This window comes from Lynx canadensis, chromosome C2, assembly GCF_007474595.2.
Source record: "Lynx canadensis isolate LIC74 chromosome C2, mLynCan4.pri.v2, whole genome shotgun sequence".
Lineage (NCBI taxonomy): Eukaryota > Metazoa > Chordata > Mammalia > Carnivora > Felidae > Lynx > Lynx canadensis.
Window position 1 is genome coordinate 8508692 of NC_044311.2, and position 23195 is coordinate 8531886.

At 46.4% G+C, this 23195-nt stretch overlaps 1 long non-coding RNA gene across 1 annotated transcript; it reads right to left on the reverse strand.

The window, feature by feature from the left end:
- Window positions 1-6025: 6025 nt before the first annotated feature.
- On the reverse strand, window positions 6026-8380 carry LOC115524171. Its single transcript, XR_003971965.1, has 3 exons — window positions 8260-8380; window positions 7278-7367; window positions 6026-6078 (listed from the first exon to the last, which is right to left on the reverse strand). It is a non-coding gene; the product is annotated as an uncharacterized LOC115524171 (long non-coding RNA).
- Window positions 8381-23195: the final 14815 nt, after the last annotated feature.

The following is a 23195-nucleotide window of genomic DNA, read 5'->3' on the forward strand; positions in this document are numbered from 1 at the left end:
TTTTTAAAATTGACTTTATTATTTTTCTGCTTTCAATTTCATTGATATCTGCTCTTACCTTTTTTTCCCCTTCTTTCTGCTACTTTTGGGTTTATTTTTCTCTTTTTCATTTCTTGTGATGGGGGTTGTAAATTATTGAGTTGAGACTTTTTCTCTTATTTAATGTAAACATTTAGTGCTATAAATTTCCCTCTCAGCACAGCTTTAGCTGCAAATTTTAATACGTTGTATTTTCATTTGCATTCAGTTTAATGTATTTTAAAATTTCTCTTAATATTTCCTCTTTGATCCTAAACTGAAGTCTGGATCCATTGAGGCCAGAAAATATATTCTGTATTATTTCTAGTTTTAGAAGTTTGTTGAGGTTTACTTTTCATCCGTGTGACTTCTTTATTTTATAACTTTACAAAGTTTTTACCTTTTTCTTTTTTAAGTAGGCTTCACCCCCAGCACAGAGTCCAACGTGGGGCTCGAACTCATGACCCTGAGATCAAGACCTTAGCTGAGATCAAGAGTCAGACACTTAACCTACTGAGACACTCAGGCAGCCCAGAAGTTTGTACCTCTTAACCCCCTTCACCTATTTCACCCATCCCTCCACCCACCCCCTACCTTCTGGAAGCCACCAGTTTGTTCTCTGTATTTCCAAGTCTGTTTCTGTTTTTTTGTTTGTTTGTTTGTTTGTTTTGTTTTATAGATGCCACATACAAGTGAAATCTTATGGTATTTGTCTTTCTCTGCCTGACTTATTATTTCACTTAGCAAATACTAAGTCATCCCAAATGGCATGATCTCATGTTTATAACATAGCCTGCAATATGATCTCTTTTGGTATATGTTCCCTGGGCATAAAATGTGCATTCTGCTGTTGTTGGGTGAAGTGTTTTATACAGATCGATTAAATCCACTTGGTTGATGGCGCTGTTGAATTCTTCTATAGTCTACCTGATTTTATTTTTTTATCTTTATTTTTTTTTTAATTTATTTATTTTTTTATTTTTTTTTTCAACGTTTATTTAGTTTTGGGACAGAGAGAGACAGAGCATGAACGGGGGAGGGGCAGAGAGAGAGGGAGACACAGAATCGGAAACAGGCTCCAGGCTCTGAGCCATCAGCCCAGAGCCCGACGCGGGGCTCGAACTCACGGACCGCGAGATCGTGACCTGGCTGAAGTCGGACGCTTAACCGACTGCGCCACCCAGGCGCCCCGAAATTTATTTATTTTGAGAGACAGAGAGAGAGAGAGAGCACGCGAGATCCTGAGCAGGGGAGGGACAGAGAGTGGCAGGGAGGGGGGAGGGGAGACAGAATCCCAAGCAGGCTCCACGCTGTCAACACAGAGCCTGATGCGGGGCTCAAATCCAGGAACCATGAGATCATGACCTGAGCCGAAATCGAGAGTCAGATGCTGAACTGACCCAGGTGCCCCTATTTTTGCTGATTTTATGTGTGGTTTTGCTATCATTGTTGAGGGAGGGGTGTTAAAGTCTCCCACTAAAACTGTAGATTTGTCTATTTCCCCTTTCAATTCCATCAGTTTTTGTTTCACACATTTGGTAGTTCAGTTGTTGGCTGCGTACACCTTTCAAATGGGCATGCGTTCTTGGGAGATTGATTTATCATTCTGTAATGTCCTTCTTTATCTCTAATAATTATCTTTGCTTCGAATCTACTTTTTCTGATCTTTATATAACCACTCCTGATTTCTTTTGATTAATGTTTGTCTGGCATAGCTTTTCCCATCCTTTCAACAGACCTATCCCATCATATTTGAAGTGAGTTTCTTGAAGTATGTTAATTCAATAATTTTAAAAAAGCTACTCCACCAAATTCTGTCTTTTAATTGGTGGATATGTTCATTTACATTTAGTGTAACTATTAATATGCTAGGGCTTAAGTCTATCATTTTACTTTTTTGTTTTCTGTTTATTCTGTTTTCCTGTCGTTCTGTTTCATTTTTCTTGCCATCTTGAGGGAGAACCGAGCGTTTCTTTAGAATTCCATTTTGATTTTTCTGTAATGTTTTTGGCGTATCTCTCTGCATACCTTTTTGGGCAATTGCTGTAAGTATTACATTATGTGTCTGTAACTGTCATAGTCTGCTGATGTTGCTTTTTACCAGTTCAAGTGAAGTGTATAAAATATACTCCCCTGGGGCGCCTGGGTGGCTCAGTCGGTTAAGCGTCCGACTTCAGCTCAGGTCACGATCTCGCGGTCCGCGAGTTCGAGCCCCGCGTCGGGCTCTGGGCTGACGGCTCAGAGCCTGGAGCCTGCTTCTGATTCTGTGTCTCCCTCTCTCTCTGCCCCTCCCCCGTTCATGCTCTGTCTCTCTCTGTCTCAAAAATAAATAAAACATTAAAAAAAAATGTACTCCCCACTTTATATCTCTTTACCCTTTCTGATTTGTAATACAATTTCCTCAAATATTCCACCTACATCCTTTGAGAACTACATGAGATGATGTTGTCATTTCTGCTTCAACAGTCAAACATAATTTAGAAAAGTTAAGAGGAAAAGGAAAGCCTCTTTCCTGACTTTTTTTTATTATGTTATTCCTTCCCTCATGACATTCCCAGATTCCTTCTTTTATGGTTCTCTTTCTTTTTATGGAACTACATTTAGCCATTCTGGTAAAGTAGGTCCTCCGGTGACCAGTTCTCTCAATTTTCCCTCATCTGAGCAGGTCTTGATTCCCCTTCATTGCTACAGGATATTTTCTCAGAATATAAAATTCAGTGGTTTCAGGTCTTTTTTTCTCAGCACCTGAAAAATACCTCTCTGCTTCCTTATGACCTCCACGGTTTCCGATGAGAAAGCCACTGTCATTTGGATTGTTTTCCCTACAGGTAACACCTCAGTTGTCTCTGAATTCTTTCAAGATTTCTTTGTCTTGAGTTTTCAGGAATTGTGGCACAGATTTCTTTGGGTTTATCCTGTTGGAGATTTGCCCAGCTTCTTGATATGTAGGTTTATGTCTTTTGCTAACGTTGGGAAATTTTCAGCTATTTTTTTTTTTCCAAATATTTTTCCAGCTCCACTCCCATTCTCCCCTCCTTCTCGGGCTCTGATACCCCAAATTCTAGGTTTTTTGGTTGTTGTTGTTTTGTTTCGCTTTTTGTTTTGTTATATTCCTGGGGCTCTGTTCATTTTTTACCGGATTCCTCGGGATTTTCTGTATGTAAGATCATGTCCTTTGCAAATAAAATGGTTTTACCTCTTTCCTTCCAGTATGGATACCTTTTATTTCTCGTCCGTGTCTCATTGTCCTGACTGGAAGCTCCAGTACAGTATTGAATAGCAGTGGTAGGAACATTCTTGTCTCGTTCTCGATTTTAGGAGGAAAGCACTCAATCTTTCACCATTAAGTGTGTTAGTTGTGGGCTTTTCATAGATGCCCTTTACCAGGTTGAGAAAGTTCCCTTCTATCCTTAGTTTGTTGAGTGTTTTTGCCATGCAGGGGTGTTGAATTCCTTCAGCCACTTTTTCTGCATTTGCTGAGATGATCACGCGGATTTTGTTCTTTATCAGTTTATTTTGTCCTCTGTGGTTCAGAGTCTTAATTTCTATTGTTTTACCTTTAGGGTTATTGATTCTTTTCTCTGTCCTCTCCATTCTGCCATTGAGCTTTTATTCTGGTTATTGTATATTTTAGTTCCAAAATTTTCATTTGGCTCTTTTTTATATCTTCTATTTGTTAGTTAGGGTTTTCTAAAGTTTAATTTGTTCAGGTAGGTTCATAGTTACTCATTTAAATGGGTTTATATCGGCTGGTTTTGAATTTTTGTCGGATAATTCCAACGTGTCATCTCGGTGTTGGTGTTGGTATTTGTTTTGGTATTTCACATTGATATTTGTATTTGGTACTTGGGCATAATCATTGTGTATTGATGTCTTTTGTCATTCAAGTCGAAATCTTCTTGTTCTTGGTATGACTGCTGATTTGCAATTGAAACCTGGACATCTGGGGTACTATGAGATTCGAGATCTTTTTTAAATTTTACATTGTTAGAAGGATTCTTCTCACATTGCTCCCAAGGGAGACATCACTTCCTTACGGGGGTGGGAGTCAAAACAGGAGAAGGGAGGAAGCTTTTTTTGTGCTCCTGGGTGGGAATAGGAGTTCAGTCTCCCCCACTGGGTCTCTGCTGTTATTATCCTGGTTGAAGGGACAGGGGTGGCACTTGGTTACTGTTCCCGGTCACCTCCCAATGAGCTGGGTGAGCTCATTACTGCTGAGCAGTGGCAGAAGTCCTGACTTTCCACCTGGTTTTCTCTGACACCCCCCAGTGAGGAGGGGAAGGGGTACCTCATTATCACCTGGAAGTGCAAGTCCGTACCTCAGAGATGAAAAGTCCCAACTCCCTACCTTTTGTGACACCACTCTGTCGGGGGGGGGGGGGGGGGACGTGCCTTGTCACAGCCTATTGAGGTGGAAATCTAGATTCTCCACTTGGCTTTTGCTAGAACGAGTGGAGTAGGACTACAGTGCTCTCTGTGATGTTTGGCTGGAGGAGAGCAGTGGTCGCCTAAAGGTTTTCTGTCTTTAAGACTGCCCCTTTCCCAGTCCTTTGGCTAGAGAGAGCAGGCTTTTCCTGGGGCTTCTTTTTGTCTGCAACCATTGGCATATCTGAGTTGCTGGCTTCCTTTGGTCTTAGTCTGGGATCTACGGGGCCCCAAGAACACCCAGGGAAACATCAGCTTGTCATTCCTGGGGTCCTGAGGTCCTCAGCCAAGGTCTACCTTTCAGAGTCTCCTTAATTTTTTAATTTTTTACGTTGCATTTTATTTTTGAGAGAGAGAGACAAAGTGCAAGTGGGGGAGGGCAGAGAGACAGACAGACACAGAATCGGAGGCCGGCTCCAGGCTCCAAGCTGTCAGCACAGAGCCCGACGCTGGGCTCGAACTCATGAACCGTGACACCGTTCCTTACATTTCTTTTCTATGTAATGTCCAGAGGTTTTAGCTGGATTTAGCGGGAGAGATAACAGAGAGTACGTCTGTTCCATCTTTCCAGAAACCTTCTCCCATTGGATTTTAAAAACTGACGTTGGCAGCCATCCTGGAACCCCCTTGTAAGTTGCTTCATGGTGCTGGAGCATGTGTGCATGATCAGTGCCTTGGGACGGGGATTCCAAGGGTCAAGGTTATAATGGGACACCGTAAACAAGCCCCAAGAGCTCCATTTACATCCTATCACACGCTTCAAGTGAGTTTAATAAATTGTCTGGTGGGGGGGGGGTCTGAAAAATTAGACCACATTTACTAATAATTTAGGCTGGGTTAGTTATTGGAAGTTATCGCAGTCGTACAGTTGGTGAACAAAGGTGATGAATCAGAAGTAAAATCAAATTTCAACTCCATTTATCTAACAAACTTGAATATAAAATGCCCCCAGGGGCGCCTGGGTGGCTCAGTCGGTTAAGTGTCCGACTTTGGCTCAGGTCACGATCTCACGGTCTGTGAGTTCGAGCCCCGCGTCGGGCTCTGTGCTGACAGCTCAGAGCCTGGAGCCTGCTTCACATTCTGCGTCTCTGTCCCTCTGCCCCTCCCCTGCTCACACTCTGTCTCTCTCTCTCTCTCAAAAATAAATAAATGTTAAAAAATGGCCCCGAATTAACGGGCTCTCAGGTGACTGGGAAGAGGAGTGAGCCCAAGAAGTCACCACGAAATCACCATATCTTTTTTAGGGGTTTGAGTCAACTGGCTCACACTCTCTTTGTAATCTTTGTGGCCTGACTAAGTCTCGGTTTCTTACAATCTCCAGGAGAAAGCAAACAAACAAGGAAAACCGAAACCTCATCCAGACTCCCTCTGTACGAGATCCAGCGGCTTCCTGAATAATTCTACAGGTGGAGAATTACGGACGTCACCTCTCAATCTCAACTGTTGCCAGCTTTGTCTTACTGCCTTCTGACCGTCCGCTCCCTGCTCCTGCTGACTATTGTGTTTCCTTGGCATGGCTTTGCCCAGACGCTGACGTATCTGCTTTTTCCCCTCTAGTTTCCGAAGACACTGCTAATGCAGTGCTCCGTGGGTGATGGGATCCACTGAAGGTTTGAGAGCAACAAAGGGGAAGGACTGCACAAGACAAAAAGACAAAAACAAAACACACAGTTGAAAACTGACCATCCCTGCCTTGGGCGTATCTTAACCGCTGGCACTCTCTAACTTCTGACTTGAGCTCACTGGGGAAACATTTTAAATCTCTTAATATTAAGCGATCCAAGCCGAGTAATTTCTCTTGTTGTCTTGACAAGAGCCAGGGAGCTTGTTCATGACCAGTGAGCCATCGGAGCATTTCCTTAAAGAAGTGTTTTCTCCCTGAGACAAATACGGCCTTCTCCAATGCAAAATTGTTGGAAGTGGGCTTTTTAACAGCATGTATTCCAATATTTTTAGATGATCATGATTTTAACCCAAAGGCAAGTCACATGGCCTGGCAAGTCCCCGCCCCTTCCCCCCCCCCCCCACCATGCATGAATATATCCACATGAAAAACCTTTCAAAGTTTTAAAACCAGGTCTGCTCATACTGCATGCATAACAGAGCCTCAGCTCTCCTGTCTATAAAACTAAACGCTGTCATGTACCTTCAGGGCTATTGTGTTGTTAAGTGTCTCGTGAAACACGTGAATAACCTAGAAATGTAACCTGGTCTCCGGCACACCAAGCACACTTTCCATGTGAGCTGGCCCTTTGATGAGCAGAGTAAAATTAAAAGAAATATTTGGATGGGAGTTACCACACCTCGCCAAATACATGAGTCTGACTCCATCTGCGATGTATTTACTTTCTACAACAGAAAGAATTTCCATAGCGTATATGAAGATCAAAAGTAATTCAGAGGATAAAAGGAATCTTAAGAATGCCTCGTCCCCAAATCTTTGTCCTCCATACATCACTCCGTCATTACCTCAGTCCAATATCTTGAGGTTAAGGACGAGGAAAAGTAATCGTCTGTTAACTTTGATTTCCAATTCTTTGAGGTTTAAATTTCACTGTTGTTTTCTTAATGGGCTTTTATGAACGTAAAAATATTTATAAGAGTTTTTAGGTTCACATACAACCTCCCTATCCCAATCTTTTCCCAGCCATTCATCCTTCTAGAACTGTGGGGTTTTAAAACATGTGGCCATTATGACTGAGGAAACAATATCCAGCAGCTTTCCCCTGGGTGAAACCAGAATTTCTTGCCACGTGCTAAATTGAGTCCCCCGACCAATCCCCACACCAGGTCCTCTGAGCTTTCTATATCAATAAGCCCTGTTCACAGCCCACCTTGAAAACAGCCATTTCCTGTGGGTCAGAGGCGTTTCAAAGCCAGTGTTGGGACTCTCCTCCTCTCTGGTTTAGGTGTAAGTGACAATTCTGAAAGGTAAGAGATGGCATTCAGATCCTCCAGTTGTTAATAGCACTTCTCTCTTAGCTTGGGTTCCCCCAGAAGCAGAGCCTGAGACAGGACTCGTTCGTTTGGGAGGAGATCCCAGGACGCAGGGGTAAAGGGAAAGGAAGTGAGCAAGCCCAGGAAGGACGAAAAGTCACCCTATGTGTATTATCAAGGTTGCTGGGCAACAGGGTCTCAATTCTAGAACCTCCGGCAAGTGTACAGAATTCCTTCCAGAACGTTCTGTCCAAAGGATGAGCTTTTTGTCTACTGGCTCTCATTCTCCCCTTGACGGTGGCTCCTGGGCGTGACCTTCCCACACTTCCAGGGTGTGCTTGTGGGAGAGCTGGGTGGGCTCCCAGCTTCAGACATGAACTTACTGAACTTACCACCAGAGCCACAGCTGAAATCATAGGGGGGCTGAGGGGATGTGTCACAGGTACCAAAACCATTGTGTAAAAACATATTGTCCCTTCTGTACCTACTGTTCCCCACTGTGCCCATGGGGGTGCTCCCCCACCAGGGGACCCAGAGGATCCCAACGACACTGAGGCGGAAAGGCACTGCTATCAGCTTCCCCCGAGGGGTGTGGGGACCCTAAGGACGGCCCTCCTCTGTCTTTCCTCCAACCTATACTTTTGTTTGCACTCCCTCCTGCAGGGAACCGAAGAGTGGTGCAACCTCAGTGGGCCCCAAGGGTAGATGAAGGCTGCTGCCTAAGGGAACGTTTCACTTGACCGTGAAAGAGGGTGGCGAAGGATCGTCTGACCCTGCCCGGGATGTCTCCCCATGCGCGCCTCCCCTGGACTGCTCACACCTGGCCCTGTGCCCAGGACGATCTCCAGGCTGAGAGCCACGCCCTGTGCTGCCCCTTACCAGTGAACTTGTCCCGTCTGCTCTCATGTGTCTACTGGTCCTTCCCCCCGTGTGCACCAGGAGCTTGTGGCCCAGCACACCGTGTCTTCATATCTCTCGTCCAGCCCCAGCGCAGCGCCTGGGACACACGGGTTCTCTGCAAATATTTGCGGAGGAAAAGGGAGGGAGGAGGCAAGTCGGTTGCCGGGAGAGAAAATGATTTGCTTATATCGCACTTGCCAAAGAGGAGTCATCTGACATGTGGGGAGTTCCCAGAACTGACCATTTAAGAGCACCACTCGGATGAAATCCGTGGCAAAACGCAGTGCTTACTGAGGCATTTGCTTTTGCCTCTATTATTTTTGAAGAGAGAGATGCTCCAAGACCAGTGTGACTGACACTAACCAGGTGACTTGGCTGTGGCTTCCTGTGAGTCAGGCCTGCCAGACAGCCGAGGCCAGAGGTGAACAGGAAAGAGGCTGAGAAAAGCCAGAGAAACGGAGTCAACACAGACGTGGAGGAGGCTTCTGGAGGCTTCTGCAACCCTCTCAGGCCAAAGGGCGCACAGAGCCGCAGACCCCCAGACACTCACGCTCAAGTGCATGCAGCTGACATGGCTTCAGCTTGAAACTCTCCTCGGGTAGCGGTCAAGATCCGGTCATAAAGGCCCTGGGGTTAGGACCACTTCGAGGGGCTTTTTCTTATTTATTTGTTGGGTTGAAAAAAAAACAAAACAAAACCCAAACCCGAGATGTGAGTACTGCTACTCTCCTAAACTGTGAACTTTCCCTCCCTCCTCTCTTCCCAGCACCCTCTCTCCCTACTCTGACATCCTGACAATCCTAAGATTTGCTCAGTACACAGAATAGGCACCGGTTAACATCACTCTGTGAATCGAGAGCATAAACAAAAAGTTGCCCTCTTCTCCTTGAAAAGCACAAGACCCCACAGACGCGAGGCATCTTTGAACAGAAGCAGCCACAACCCCGCACCCCTCACAGTCCCTAGCAGCGCCCTGGGCGTGTCCGGTCTAGTCCCTGGGGTGTTTACCATCCAAAGCGGGCAAAGCAGAAATGTAAGAGACTCTACACACATTGCTGAGCGTTGTGCACAGGACAGCACGCATTAATTACACTTTACAGGGTGCAAAGCACCTTCCCCTCGTATTGCTCAAGGGTTGTTGAACACACAGGGCTGTACCTGGGCAAAGGCAATCCACGGGGGAGATGAGGGCTCTTCTAGAGCTGGGAGGAGACAAGGAGAGGAGGTCAAGGATCTAGAAGGGACAGGTGGGGGCGGGGCAGAACACGTCCTTCGTGCCCGTGTGCCCCACGGGGCACTCTGCCCTCACACCCACCCGACTCTGCCCTTGTCTTTCCAGCCCTCAGTCCTCGTGGACAGTGTTCCGTGCCTAGGCACCTTTCTAAGACAAAAAGATGTCCCAGCTCAGGGCTCTGGTGCCGGCTGTGTTGGATGGCCCCTGCTCACCAAGACATTTGTGGGACAGGGGCGGCTAGGGTTGCTCTAAGGCACCCCGCCCCGGGGTAGGCAGCGTGAAGGCATGCTGGGGTCCGCAGGCAGCGGGCTGTACCAAGATTCGGGGCCAGTCAGCAGCACGAGAAGGGGAGCTTCAGGATGGGGCTGGGACACCGAGCCTGCCCAGGGTTTTAAACCTTATGCAAATGCCAGCAACTCTGAAGTGTGTTCTTTCCAGCCCAGACCCCCCTTGCTAGCTCTGGAGCCATTCGTGGGTATCACACACTTGGACGTGTCCTTGAAATCTCAAGCTTGTTTGTGATGGAGCTGGTAACCCGTCCCTCTCATGGGCTGCTCAAGCCAGGCTCCGGACATTGTCCCCGTGTCTCCTCCTCGCTCCATTTAGCCCATCACCTTGTGTGCTTTCGTGCCCCCAGATCCATCCACCTCTTTTCGTCTCCGAGGCTGGCTCCCTGGTCCGAGTCCCCACCGCCTCCTACCGAATCATCAAATTCACACCCTCAGTGGCCTTCCCACTGAATCTCTGCCATCACAGACCAGCCAGAATGGCTTTGCAGGAGCATGAACCTGGGCTCAAAACCCTCCAGTGGCTTCAAAACTGAATCTGAACTCTCATGGTACCAGCTTGGCCTCAGAGCCCTCTTCCCCCCCAACTTCCCCCACTCCCCGTTCACTCGGATCCTCTGAGCAGGCAAATCCGGTCTCCCTTTAGGGTCTTAACAGCATGGTGTTCCTTCCGCCCAGAATTCCTCCCTCTTGCCCACCTTTGCAATGGCTGCCTCCTTCTTATACAGTCAATGTCAGAGTAAGTGTCACCTGAGACCTCCCAGAGCCCTTTCCAGACTCTCCATGAAAAGAAAGTCCTTCCCGTTATTCTCTGTCAGCATCCAGTTGCTTTCTTTCCTAGCAAGTATCAGGACCTGCTGTTAGGTACAGATGTGGTTTTACTTCTTTGATGCTTAGTCGTTCTGCTGGACTCTAAGCTTCGTGAGGACAGACATCCTGTCTATTCTGTTTTCTCCTGTGTCTTGAGAGCCCAGCCCTGTGTGTCTGGTGCATAAAAATGTGGTCATAAAGAGAGGCTGGATGAATGAATAAATACGTTTTAAAATGGAGCAGGCTAATTTGTCCTCTCACGAGAGTTTCTAGTCTTCTCCTTCCCTTCTACCTCTGACTGTCCCCCATCCACCATGCGCTCTGAGCGTGCAATTTAATGCCACATCAGGATATGCATGAGTCGTCCAGCAAATCCCTCCCCTGGGCCATGAGCCCTCTTCCGTCCTTTCCTCCTTTATTAATGTAGTAGATGAACCCATATGGAACAATCATAGTCTATGACATAATAATAATGACGTTTATGGAGCTTTTGCAGTTTGTTGGGCACGGTCCTTTATCTTCTCATTTAGTCCTCTGGACAAACCCAGGGTGCAGTTACTAGCATTTGCGTATTTTACAAAGAGGGAAATCAAGGCTGGATGAGTTAGTGACTTTCCCTGGCTCAGATGGTAGTCTGGACGGCTGTTGGATGCCATGACCATTAGGCAACACCGCCTCCCAAGGGTTCCCTGGTATTCAATGCATTTGAGATGCAACCCACCCGTTACGTCCCCATGTATGAACCAAGCACTGTGCACAGTGTTTCTATCCACGTTCATGTTTGGCTTCTACAAGAACCTAGCGAGGTAGGTCTTTATTATTCTCATTTTTGCAGAAGGACGGCCGAGATCCCAGGAGTTGAAGCACCTTTACGTGGTTCATTGTGGAAGAGGCAGGATTGGATGTAGCGCCCTCCCTCCAAGGCCGCCGTTCCCTCCATTCCTGCAGTGCTTTGCTGCTCGGACCAAAGAGAAAGGAGCAGAGAGAACCAGGCCTTGGAGACGCCCACACGCTGATCAGGGGGGTGTGGCCGGAGGGACAAGCCACCCCCTGGGCAGCCCCTGTAGTTCTTCCACCAGCAGAGAGGCTCTGGAAAGTCACGGGACAGGGGAGAGGATGGGCTTTGGAGTGAGACTGATGTCCATTTAATTCGCAGCTCTGCCCTTCATAAGCTAGGTGGCCTTGTGCCGTGCACTCCACTCTCTGAGCCTCTGGTACCACTAAGGGGGTTCTAGTATCATCCTCACGGAGCTTTTTGTGGGGATGAAATAAGACCACAGAAAGAAAGCCCTTAACACAGGGGTCAGCACATGGGAGGTCCCTGTTGGTGGGCTTGGTATTTCCAACTTCCTGCCCACTGGGTTCTCAGACCTCAGGGAGGAGGCACTAGAATTGGGCTATTCTGCTGTGGAAATGCCTCACAGCCTCGTGCCTCTCCCTCTCTCTTTTTTCCTTCTATTGTCTCTCCCTTCCTCTCCCACCCACAATTTGAAGCTCCCTGTTCTGTCTGCAGGAAACGTGTTAAACGAAACACTGTTTGTGTCCGCGCCTCCGTCCACGGGCTTTCCTGGCATGTTCCTCCGTCCTGGTCCTTGGGGAGCGTCTGAAATGTGATCAGGTAGAGCCACTGACAGTCTGACAGGCATGACGCACACAATTACTAGAAGAGAAATGTTATTCACAGAAAGAACAGGAGAGTAATGGATTCAAATGGCCATGGCTTTTAGAGACCGGGTCTGGGTCCACATCCCAGCAACGGTATTGACTTGCGAGCTTGGCGATGTGGCTCCTGTCTCCAGTGGTCAGTGTCCTTGTGCACAAAGTTTTCAGAATCTGATCAGAATAAGGAGAGGCAGGGTTTTGAAACATCTGGACAATGTCAGGCACTTTGTAGATGCTTGATAAATGAGAATGTAACATGATGCTTGGCATCTAAAACACCTGGTCACAGGACCAATCTAGCCAACTTACCTGTGTTTACAAATAAAGTTTTATTGAGACACAGCCACACCCATTCATTTACATATTATCTACAGCTGGTTTGTTTTTTTTTTTCCCTACAACTGCAACTCACTGTTAACTCCTTCCTCTTCTTCTAGAAACTAGAGGGCTGCTGTGGACTCCAGGGTATGAAGTACAAGGGCTACGGGGTCCTCCCAGTAGCTGCCCATTTAGTGTATCCGTTGGGATTAAATTCAGCTCCATGAACAGAGAACCAAAATAAAAATGGCTTAAACGTGACAGAAGCTGACTTGCCTTTCATACAAAAATCTGCAGGTGGGCAAATCTAAGGCTGTTCTTGCCTATAAAGCACTCAAGGACTCAGGTTCTTTCAACTTGCCACATTTTGTTCAGGATGAAGCCTTCATCTTCACAGACCAAGATGGTGGCTGAAGCTCCAGCCATCACATTCTCATCCCCGGTGCCTGGATAAAGAAAGGGATGAAGACAAAGGAGCTGTATGAACCAATTCTTGTCAAGGATGGTTCCCAACAGCTGCCACCTGACACATCTACCAATAACTCACCAGTCACATGGGCACACTTAGTTGTAGGGCAGGCTGGGACATGGCGCATGAATCCAAGTGGCCAGATGCCTGGATGAAAATGGGGGAGGGGGGTCTCTACTTACGAAGGAAGATGGAGAGTGCACATCTTGAGGGAAAACCAGTGGGTGTGTATCTCAGTGGTTTAGGCCACCGGGACATTCGTTCTTTAATCACGGAGAAATCCAGAGGCAGGTGGTCCAAGGCTAGCACCCACGCTTCCCCTCTGCCTCTTATTTCCCCCGGCCGTGGTCTTCTGGTGGCAAGATAGATGCTTCAGCTTCGAGCAGCAGATCCCCGCACCTGCTCCAAAAGCAGGACTGAGGACGTGGTGGCGGAGAGCTTCCTTCATGTCCTGCCCTTTTTTGTGTTCCCGCAGAAGTCCCTAGAAGCTTCTCCTTCCGTCTCCTTTGCCAGCCCTGGCTCCCCTGCCCAGCCCCAGCCCAGCAAAAGAGAATGGGATTGCCAAGACTGGCTTACGTGACCTGCTGCCTGAACAAAATTAGGGTTCTGTTAGCAAGGAAGAAAAGGAAAACAACCTGTGAGTGGAACGCAAGAGAAAAATCCACTATTAACGGAGAGGGGAAGGCATAGTCGTTGTTCCCCGCAGGCTCGAGGAACAGGAGACTCAGATTCTTCTTTCTGGATAAAAGGCAAGGAGTGAACAGAACTGGGATCACATTCTCAGGTTTCTTGTGACTGCTATTTATTATCAACGTGTTTCGTATCATTACAAAACCTGGAATTAGAGGTACAGTCTGCTCCACAAATCTTTAGGCTTGAACTCTCAGTTCGGTATTCCGCACGGTGCTGTCTCCACAATGTTCAGAGCTATTTTCAGGTGGATGTTCTGATAAAAAAAAAAAAAAAAAAAACAGCTTCCTAAACATAATTTTGCAGCGGCCATCCTACAACTCCTGGAAATGATGCCCCTTCATCTTGCTGATTGGGTCTGCAATCTGATGGCAAGGCCAGCAGCCATAACTTCACTGTCGGTGATAATGAGATTAAATCCCTTCCCACTGAAGACAGTCCTCATCTTCCAGCACAGCCCAACAGCACTCTGCAACTCTATCCAGCAAGCCTGATGTTGGAGAAGAGCGATGGGCGGCTCGCATCTGGGTTCACAACGCAGAGCTGGAAGGCTTAACGTAATAGGCAACTTGCCTCACTCAGATTTCATCCAGAGCTTTCCCCTAGAGAAGAGAAGAAGTCAAGTGGTGTTCCTGGGGTGCCTGCCACGTGGTAGGTGGTTTACATATATTGTTTCTCAAAGCCCTCCTTTCGTAAATTAAGATGGTCTTACTCCTGTCTGAAACCCCCTTACAGGCCGAACATGGATGGGATTCTGGGTTGGCTGAGTTTGGGGTTGGAGGCTGGAGGTCTTAGACTCTGAATTCAGATATCCGGAATTAGAAGGAACCAAAGGCAGGGTCTGGAGTCTGCTTCGGATTCTCTGTCCCCCCCTCTCCCTTCCCCTCCCCAGCGGTCTCTCCTCCTCTCTGTCTCTCAAAGATAAATAAAAACATTCAAAAAAGTTTCAAGAAAGAACCAAACGATGTACACAAGACAGATTCCCCAGCAGACGCCAAGGGTCCAAGTCTAATAACCCAACAATAGTGCAGAGAAAGAGGAGGAAAGGTTGGAAGAAGTCATGGAAAGATCTGAGGGGTTTCCATAAATAAAGTTCAAGGGCACATACGGTGTAGGAGTAGTGTTCAGGTTTTCAAATGTTGAATGATAGTGTTGAACAACAACGACAAGTGGGAGAAACGTCTTTCGGTTGTGATGTATGATCTTTTTTGTATGTTGCTAGATTCATTTTGATAGTTTTCTTTCGAGGGTTTTTGCTAGTATGTCCATGAGGGATATTGGTTGGTAATTCTCTTTTCTTGAAAGTTTTTTTGGTCTCAATTTGGTTTTAAAGTAAGCCTGGCTTCATAGAGTCTGTTGCAAAGTATTCCATTTTTTGCAGTTTTCTGAAAGAGGTTGTATAGAATTGGTACTGTTTCTTCCTCACATGTGAGGTAGATTCACTAATGAAAATCCATCTGGGTTAGGGGTTTTCTTTGGGGAATGTTTCGACTATAAATTTAATTTCTTTAATATTTTTAAGGCTATTAAGATGATGTATTTCTTCCTGAGAAAGCTTTGGTTGTTTTATCCTTTGTCCCTTTCATATAAATTGTCAAATCTATTGGCATAAAGTTAATTATAATATTTATTTATTGCCCTTTAATAACTGTAGAATCTGAGGTGATGGTACATCCCTCATTCATACTATTGGTCATTTAAACTAATGTCATTTAATTGATCTTCTCTATTTTTTTATGTGTTCTATTTCATAGCTTCTACCCCTGATCCATTATATTCAATCCTATTTTCTTTTTTTTATCCTATTTTCTTTTTGAGAGACAACCTGACTTTTTACTTATGATACCATTCTGATACAGACTATACTCCCAATATGTTTTGTGTTTTGCCAGAATCCCAGACCCGATGTTTCCGACACGTTTAAATTCTCGTATAACCCAAACCCCAGCAAGACTGAATTCTCTCTTCTGTATCTCTGATGGCTATTTGTTCAGACTATTCTTGAGTATCTGCAATGATAGAGAGCTTGCATACTCAAAGGTGCCATTTTCACTTGGGACAACTCTGGTCAACAAAACACGCTCTCTTATTTTGAGGGGAAAAGGATTTTCTCCCCTATGCGCCCCCCCCCGATCAATCTTAATGTAAGCTCTAGAATGACAACATCTCCAGTGCTTGAAATTAGAGGACTGCCAGTTGTATGGAGTTAGATCGTTGAATTAGGATTCCAGCTCCAACACTGGACCTACCACTCCGAGCCTCAGTTAACTCACCTGTAAATTAAGGATAATGAGAGCACTCACTTCAGAGGATCATGTGGAGATCACGTAAAATCATTCACACAGGCTGCTTAGCACAACGCAATGACTGACATAGAGCAGGCACTCCAAAAAGTTAGCTCTTACTAAGTATCAAAGAGAAGGCATTTTGCATTGTACGATCTTCCTCCCCTTCCGAAGAGCTAAGCCCTTCTGGGTTCTGAAGAAGCCAGTGAATGGCTCCTTGATTTGGGGTGGGGTACTCTGGAAGCTTCCCTCAGGCCAAATGCTTGCTGGGAAGTGTCAAACACTGCGTTAATGTTATTAAGATGGGAAGAGCAGGTGCCCTGAGGTGTCAAGGGGTTCAACTATGCCACGCTGGCACTGGAGCTTACAGCCAACCCAGCCGTGCTCAGCGCGTCGCAAGCTCCCTTGATATTCGTAGCGGTGACGTAGCGGATGCCATCATACTTTTGTAGAACTCCACAGGTGTAACAAGAGTTGCATCTAAGCTGCTACTTCATCTCCATGGGGACCCGGTGAGACTGGAATTAGCATTCCCGCTTTACAAATGAGAAAACCAAGGGTTCAGAAGAACGAAGGAACTTGACCAGGGTCCTCAAGGACAGAGTAGTTACCATCTATGGAGTGGCAGTTCTGTGCTAGGTATTTTACCAGCTGATTTCGTATATGTTATCTCATTTTATTAAAAAAATCCAACTTATCCATGAGTAGGTACTCATTTTTATTTTATTGTTCTTAAACGCTTATTTATTTATTTTGAGAGAGTGGCAGAGAGCGATTGCACGCGTGCACAAGGGGAGGGACGGGGAGAGAATCCCAAGCAGGCTCTGTGCTGTCAGCGTGAGCCTGATGCAGGGCTCAATCTCACAACCGTGAGATCATAAACCTGAGCCAACATCAGGAGTTGGAAGCTTAACCGACTGAGCCCCCCAGGTGCCCCGGTACTCATTTTTAAATAAAGAAACTGTGGTTCAGAAAGGTTAAGAAACTTCTCCGAAGTCACACAGCTCTAATAAATCCATTAGCAGCAAACTCCGTGTGCTTTTTACATTCCCCACATGGCCAAGGAGAGTTACACAGAATGTTCTGAACAGCTTCAGGTGGAATGGAGACGACAAATTGTCACCTTGGTTGGACCACATTTTCTCCCAGGTGTGTTATAAATCTTGCTCATGAAAGAGGTTCTCTCCTGCTCCTAAATTGGTTCCTCAGCATGGAGGAGTCACATTCCTCGAGGGAGAAAGCTAAATTAATGAGTGTATCTGGGGATCCATCTGCAGAATTAGAAGCCAGTTCTCACCAGCCCTTTGGGTGTTCCTCAACAATACGGAACACCTTGGGAAAAACCACTCCTCCTGTTACCAAAGAAATGGAAAATAACAGTTGAGACTCAGACCGTGCTCCTTCTACAGCGGTTACAGAGGTTTTGAACCTTGGCTGGGATATACAAGAGAGCTACTGAGGTCAGAATTAGCCAAGTTCCAAACGGTCAGCTTGATGGCTGGCTTAGAGATCGAGCCTTGGCGATCCCTTGTGTTTTCAAAGCAAAACATCCCTACCTCACACCATTAATAAACTCGACCACAAAAGAGGAGGAAGAAGTGGGACCTCATTCCACGGAGTATGGTGGTGGCATTGGCCACGGCCCCGGGAGCTAGTGTAGATGGGTGGTTCTCATCCAGGGGCGTTTTTTTCTCCCGGGGAATATTTGGCTGAATGTCTGAGATGTTTTTGCTATCACAACTTGAGGGGAGATGGGGATGCTATTGGCATATGGTGGGTAGAGAACCAGGAATACTGCTAAACCTTGTATAGTACGTAGGACAGTCCCCCAAAACAAAGATTTATCTGTCTCAAAGAAGAGAAACCTGGAACCAGTGAGGAGGGACTCCCAACAGCTAACAGCCTCAGTAGCATCTTTACAGGTCTTCATAAAGCTGGATGGGGACGGTCTTTAACAGGTCTTCTGAGAGCAAGGTGCCAAGGAGAGACCCCCCCCCCCAATACTGGTGTTCATAGCCCAACTCACTCATTCCCTGTGTAAGAGAGTCTACACGGAACCGAGTCATGAGATTGCTTTCTGGCAGGAAGCCAAAGCAGAGGGAGGAGGTAAGGTGGCAGAAAAAGCCAGAACTGCATGAGGCAGGCACACCTGTTTTAGTTGGATTCCCCAGAAGTAGATCCTGAGATAAAAACCTGGCAAAGGAGTTGGGGGGTGCAAGAGCCAGGAGGGCCAAGCAGAGGTTCCCACCAGAGACACTTCCAGACGGACGGCGGGCAACTCCGGGGTATGAGTTTTGCTCTGGAGTACAAGTTACACCTGCAAGCAGGAAATGGCTTCGAATCCTCCTGCCCCCATCAGTCATTGGCTATGGGCCATGGCAGAGAAGTAAGCTGCTCTCCAGAACTCTCTGCCTTTGCTACGGATGCACGTGGGGGGCTGCAGCAGCCCAAGGGCGTCCTCAGGAAATCGCCGCAGGCACTGGCTGTGGGCAGTGGGATCACAGGGAAGACACAGAGGTGGGAGAAGCACACAGGGAGGGGTAGAAAGGATCTCAGGATACCTGGGCCGAGCGCCTCACCTTTGGCTCTTTACTCCATCCTCCCCGATGGAGCTTTGCGATTGCGTTTGTTACATCCCCAGCCCTCAACTTACGCTCTGGTCTGGTCTGTGGGTTCCCCTGATCTCCACCGGAGTGCATTCAAGGGTGTCACCCCACCGTCGGGGGCTCCGAGTCAGACCCGCAAACCTGTGCTCGGTGAAAACCCATCGGGGCCTCCTCAGTGTTGCTGCAAATGCTGGAGGGCCTCCTGCCGCTGGGGTTTGCTTCAAGTATCTCACCCTTCCGCCGCGACTCAGGAGGAGATACGAGCTCCTTCACCCCTTTGCGCGAAAACCCAAGGGCGCCCGGGGTTCGGCAGGGGTTTGGGCTGACCCAACTGACCTTGCTTGGAGCACAGAGAGAGGGTAACAGTGCAGAGTGTGGCCCAATGGCAGCCTGCCGGTTCCTTCCTTTCTCCCTCTCCCTGTGTCCGAGGATCACGAAGGACGCTCTGCAGGGTTGTGCACAACAGTTTAGTGAGCACCTTCGAGGCCTAAGCTGGCCCTGGGACTCTCCACAGCACCCCGGCGGCTCATCCATACATCTCTTCCACATAAATGTGATGCTGCTGCTCACAGGAACTACGGGAATAACGAGGCTTCCTTTCGCTGCCTTGTGTTTTGAACAGATGATTTTATTTGTGTGTTGCACCCCGGTGAATTCTTGTACTTTCATTTATATGTGTATTTCTTTGTTTGTTTCTTACTGACATTGTAATTTCTCTGCCTTTGTCTTAGATACGTTACTTAGGAGTAATCCCCACTTAGATCCAATCTGGGAATCTTTGCTTTTATTTGCTTCGAAGATGGACGCGGTCGGTCTTGTCTCTTTCACTGTAGTTTCCGCGACCTGCTTGGGATTTTTATGCCTCTCTGCCTCTTTGTTTCCCATCTCTTGCCAAATGGCTTATTTGTTCTTTTCTTACTCAAGTGAGTGGAATGTTGTGAATTCTGTTTTTCCCGGGATAACGGTTACCCTTACGTTTCAAGAAATAGTCGATCCTGTCTTCTTTTTGTTGTTTGTCGTTCCAAGTTTGTATTTGAATTCAAGTTAGTTAATTTGGTATTTACCCAAAGGATACAAAAATGCAGTCTCAAAGGGTACATGCACCCCAATGTTTATAACAGCATTATCAACAAATAGCCAAACTATGGAGAGAGCCCAAATGTCCATTGACTGATGAATAGATAAAGAAGATGTGGTATATGCAATGGAATATTACTCAGCCATAAAAAGAATGAAATCTTGCCATTTGCCATGACATGGTTGGAACTAGAACGTATTATGCCAAGTGAAACAAGTCAATCAGAGAAAGACAAACACCATATGATTTCATTCATATCTGGAATTTGAAAAACAAAACAGATAAATTCAAGTTAGCTAACATATAATACAGTATTGTTTTCAAGAGTAGAACTAGTGACCCATCACTGACATATAACACCCAGTGCTCATCACAAGGGCCTTCCTAATGCCCATCCCCCATTTAGCCCATCCCCCCACCAATCTCCCCTCAAGCAACCCTCAGTTCTCTATAGTTAAGAGCTTCAAAAATAAAATAAGATGAAAACAGAGAGGGCGGTAAACCATAAGATCCTATATTGTTTTATCAGTGTCAAGAATGAGACAGGATTAATTGGCCCTCTCCACAGTGGATGGTTTAGTACACTTTTATTTTTTTCCCCACCTATGCCCATGTCCAACTTCCCAGGGTTTTTTTGTTTTTTGGGGTTTTTTTTGGTATAACCTTGGTTTTTAAATCCAAGTTAATGTTATTGTTTGACTGTCCATCTCTTTCTGTTCATAAGTATTTTTACATTAGCATTGTTTCCTTACATAATTAAAAATTTAATTATATTTAATGTGATATTTACATTAAAAAATCTTTTTTAATGTTTATTTTATTTTAGAGAGAGAGAGAGATGGAGCATGAACAGGGGAGGGGCAGAGAGACAGGGAGACACAGTCCAAAGCAGGCTCCAGGCTCCGAGCTGTCAGCACAGAGGCCGACACGGGGCTTGAACTTACAAACCATGAGATCGTGGCCTGAGCCGAAGTTGGTGCTTAACAGACTGAGCCACCCAGGGGCCCCATGATATTTACATTTTTAATCAATTACTTAGAGAATAATTTCACTTTACACTCTATCATTGCCTACCCCACTTCTTTCCTATTGTGTTTTCCTCATACCAGGGTTCCGTATTGTGATTTGTTGCTAAGATCACTGGACTACTTTTCTGGGAAAACAAAATTAAGAAGAGAGGTGAGTTGTTGCATTCCCCCCGGAGACCTTGTCATCTGGGTCTTCCCTATTTTATTTGCCCCAAATTTGTTCAGTTGCCATCTATAACATGGCCCCATTTCCTTCCGATCTTGAGAGCTGCAGAAAAAAAGTGAGCAGCACATTTGATCATTTTGTTTGTTTTATTTACACGGTTACTTGTAAGACCTTTCCCCTTATTCTTAAATTTAAAAAATTTTTTCCAGGGTACTTCTAAGTGTCTATTCTTTCTCTATATTAATTTCTCTGATACTTGGTAAGCCCTTTTAATCTGAAGATTTTAGTCTTTTCCGTTCTGGGAAATAGCTTTCATAATACCTCTGAATCAATTTTTCATGACTCTTATCTTTTGCTCATGATCTCAATCTTTTTACATTTATAGGAAATCTTTTTACATTTCTGAATAATCAGATAATTTATCAAACCATCCTTCAAAATCAATGAGTGTCTTTTCTGCCTTATCCACTGTGTTACTCACGCTGTCCAGGATGGTTTTCTAAATTAGGGAATTCATGTTTTCATCAGAAAGCAATCTATCCTGATTTCGAATTTCTCCCTTTTCATCAGTGCTGTGCCATCTTGAATCTCGCTGAGAATACAAATTGGGGGGATTTGTCTCCTGTTCCCAGGTTGCTCCCAAGGTCATGACTTGCCCGGAAGCCACTCTCTCCAGCCCCTGCGGGAGGTGCTTGTGTTAATCAGGACTGCCATTGTCCACCGGAGACGGGGAGAACCCTCAGGGGAGAGAACAAGACGGTGCAAAGATTCCCTGCGAACTGAAAGCTCCTCACACGTCAGTAACCCCAGTTTTCTGGAGCCCAGCAGTGCTTTCTTAGGACCACAGACAACTTTAGGCAACCCCATTTAATTAACTGTGCTGACCGTGCCACACGCGGGCTGGTGGTGAACACCATCGCCATTCACTCCCTATGATGGGTTCTAGTACAATTCATTCATTCATTCATTCATTCATTCATTCAACAAATATCCCTTGAGCACCTCTCTGTACCGAATCTGGTTCTACACATTGCAGATATAATGGCTCAGTTTGTCCTACCCCCATCACGCTTTTATTATGGTGGGGAGACTTGATATACTATCGAGGAATCACAAGTGCTATGAGGAAAAGCAAGTAAATCCAGGGTAGGAGACTAGAGGGAAAAAAAGCGCTATTTTCGTAAAAATGGTCTGCAAAGATCTTTCTTAAGGTCACTTGAGCAGACAACGGAATAGAGGGGGGGAAGTGAGCCAAGAGGATGTGTGGAGGAAAAGCAGTCCAAGTAGAGGGGAGAGCAAGGAGAAAGGCCCTGAGACAGGAAGGTGCTGGACTTCCTAAGGAAAAACAGAGACCAGTGTGGTTAAGGCTGCATGAGGGAGCAGCGCGGGGCAGGGACAAGTCCTGGGGCTAGCTTGCTGTGCTGTGCCTGCTTTGTCAGACAGCCCTGTGTGCATCTGGGCCATACCTGGGCTTCTTATGGGAAGGCTGCACCATTCGAGATGCCAGGCCAACTCGGGGACCTAGCTTTTAGCAAACTGCCTCCCAGCAGCCCAGCTCCAGCACGTGGGGCTGAGCCACAAGCCTAATACTTGCTGTGATGAGTTAGTTCTCAGGCCACCAAAGGGCCCCCTGCCTCCACTTCTCACTCATACCCATCGTGTTGGCCAGCTTCCCACCTTCTCTCGTCTGCAAGCCTGGGGCTAAGCTCCAGTCTTCTTGGCCTGAGGCCTGAAGCTGCTGAGGGCCCACGGTACCCTCATTTCAGAGGGGAACCAGATGTCCCACTGTGGCGTTAGCAAAGCTGCATTAATCTGGTTAGTGGACTCCTCCCCAAGTGGGCTCAGCCCTCTCCCTCTGAGAGGACCACCTACTGCCTCTGCTGGTTGGGACCCTCCTAACATTCGCCAAAGGCTGGTTGCCCTAGAAGCCTCTGCCCTAGCGTCCTGGACCTTCACCTCCGCCCTCATTCTTCCCATGCTTCCCTAGCCTTCTCCGTCCCCTACAAGCCTGTGTTTCTGAGGTCTCCGTATGCCCCACCCCAAGCCCGTGTGAACTTTTACAAGTGGGTACTTACCACTCTCACCCTGCTCTATATCCAAGCTGGGTGAGGTAAAGGGATAAAATCACATCCAGATTTTCATAAGCAAAGAAACTTATCATCAAGGGAAAACAAAAGGTTATTTTTCAAAGGAGAGCTCGTGAGATGGAACAACCATCTGCTTCCCTCTGTCCCGGCTAGCCCACCCTTTCTGAAGGATCTGAGTCTTTCTGAAAGTTTTGG